Genomic DNA, 2,500 nt, shown 5'->3' on the forward strand with positions numbered 1-2,500 from the left:
AATATAAGAAACTGTATTTGGCTGATGAAGGTCCTTTCACAGAAATGTCGCTTCACGCTAATAGACAAAGTTGAAACAGATTTTGCAAGTAGCCTCTTCTCTCTTTAATATTTAATATTAATATATTGAATATTTCTGAAATCACAAAACTAAAGATAAACAAAAGTTTGTTTGATTCCAATTCATATTGTCTATATTGATGAAATATAAAATAAATTCTGTATCAATCACTAAGTCACCGAAGTCACTCAGTCACAGTCACGAAGACAAATGGGCGAGCTGGCCAAGTGGCCATTTTCTTCCAGAGATTTGAGAATTCAGGTCTAGGTTTCAGTCCATTTGCTGCCGCTATTTCAACCCTTGAAACAACGTCGTTTATTTCACGTTATTAGCTGCAAAGGAAATTAATAAACCTAACGCCTATCTGTCCAAACCGAACACTCACCCCTTGTAAACCGATGAAAAAAAAGCCCAAATCTCCATTAAATTTAAAATTCTACCTATAAAAAACAGCGGCAGGCATGGCCGCACACGGAGGTGTCTTTTTAAGATAAGCTGCTGAGCACGGGGGTGGTTATGACGTACAGTACCTCGGAGTGCCCCGCGGTTAACGCCAGACTCCAAATCACAGCGCAGTCAACATTTAACGATTCTCGGCGAGCGCAAGCCTCGTCCGCAGCGCTTCGAAAAAAACAACCACCGGTTACATACGGGACATCGATTCGGACGACTTTTTTTGTGGCTAAATTGAACGCATCCTTTCTTTCGCAAAGGAGGTAAAAATAATGTTGCGTTGGTCACTTTACCGACAGGAGAGATCTAGTTCCCCCAGCCAGTGGGATCCAGTGACAGGTGCAACAAGAGCTCTCCATATTTAGGCGACATTTCCTGCCCATTACAGCTAATATTTAGTATCAAGGAAAATACAGGTTATGGCTTTTCGCCGCAGGAGAAAACATGAGATTTGGCAATAAGAATAGCTTAAGGTTTCAGTTGACTGTTGTCAACATGAAATAAGAAGGGGGAGGGGGAAGATTTAGAATGGGAAAGATTTTGAAATAAAAAAATATAAATCATCTGAAGTCAAAGGGTTTAGTCCCTTACTGCTGTGGGACACACTCTTATAAACACACACACTCTTATAAACACACACGCACACACGCAGACACGCACACACACACACACACACACACACACACACACACACACACACACACACACACGGAATGGGAATGAACACCATCTCTGGGTCATTTTACTTTTCCTCCCTTCGGCATTTCACTCTCGTTCCCTCCTTCCCCATTCGTCTCCCTCCTCTCTCTCTCTCTCTCTCTCTCTCTCTCTCTCTCTCGCTATCTCTCTCTCTCTCTCTCTCTCTCTCTCCCCCTTTCCTCCTGTGCTCCCTCCATCTCTCTCCCTCTCTCTGTGTGAAGGTCATGCAATTGATTTTCCTCTGTCTATTCATTTTTCAAGACTGGCTTTGAAACGTGGGAAGCAGACAAAAGCCACACTGCCCCCTCCCTCTCTCTCTCTCTCTCTCTCTCTCTCTCTCTCTCTCTCTCCATCCCTTCACTCCATTCCTGCTCCTTCTCTTCCCCTCCTCCTACTGGCACTCCCCATGCCAAACATTTGGGCCGGAGCAGTGGTCACTAACGTTCAACCATCCCATCGACCTCTCCTCATCCTCTCCCTTCTCTCCTCACTACCACCCCCCTTCGCCCTCTGGTCTTCTCCGTTTCCCACAATCCCCCTGGTCCTCACAGCTGGATCTCTGACCACACTCGACTAACGGAATTAAAGCCATGCATCACGCTTTTAAACCGGGCCAATGCATTGTGGGTAGGCTTGTCCAAACTGATGGTCAAATTAGCCTTGGATCCCAGGATCCTTATATACACACACACACACACACACACACACACTGCTACCATTGCGATTCATCAAGTTTTAGATGACTGGCACGTGAAACCATTCAAGTGGACATTTGTGCTAAAACCTCCCGAGGTTCTCGTCATTTATCTCAGGACACGCCTGAACTCAATACAGAATTCTTTTTGCTCCCTTTTGACAAATCTGTCGGCAGGACCAATTAAGGATAAAGTGTGAATTGATCATTTTGCATCTACGCAGAATCGCCCCGTGCCTGGTATGTTTGCTATTGTCTTTTGGCTTTCGACGGCCTCCATTCATATCCAGCGTAACGTTGTGGGTTTTTTACGCGCTGTGCGCGGTTGTACACTCTATTCTTCCAATTTACTGGAAGGGCTCATAATTTAAGAGAAGGCTGCGAGCCTTGCGCCCCACTACTACGCTTCCCACCGCACACATAGGACAATACTACTTGCACACCTACTTTTCAAAACATCATGTATTTTCTATCAAGGCCAAAGAGAAGCCAGGAAAATTGAGGCAGCACAATACACTATCTGCGGAGCGCAGTCAAGGCCGTCGCCGTGCAGGCTTGGTAGAGTAGAACTTAAGATGCAGGTGGTTTTGTACA

At 45.2% G+C, this 2,500-nt stretch overlaps 1 protein-coding gene across 1 annotated transcript in view; it reads right to left on the reverse strand.

Moving 5' to 3' along the window:
- npas1 (neuronal PAS domain protein 1) overlaps positions 1 to 2,500 on the reverse strand; it is a gene marked incomplete at both ends in the record, with an annotated part of 28,916 nt that overhangs the window by 21,633 nt on the left and 4,783 nt on the right. The window lies entirely within an intron of this gene.

This window comes from Zeus faber (genome assembly GCF_960531495.2).
Source record: "Zeus faber genome assembly, chromosome: 9".
NCBI classification, from domain to species: domain Eukaryota; kingdom Metazoa; phylum Chordata; class Actinopteri; order Zeiformes; family Zeidae; genus Zeus; species Zeus faber.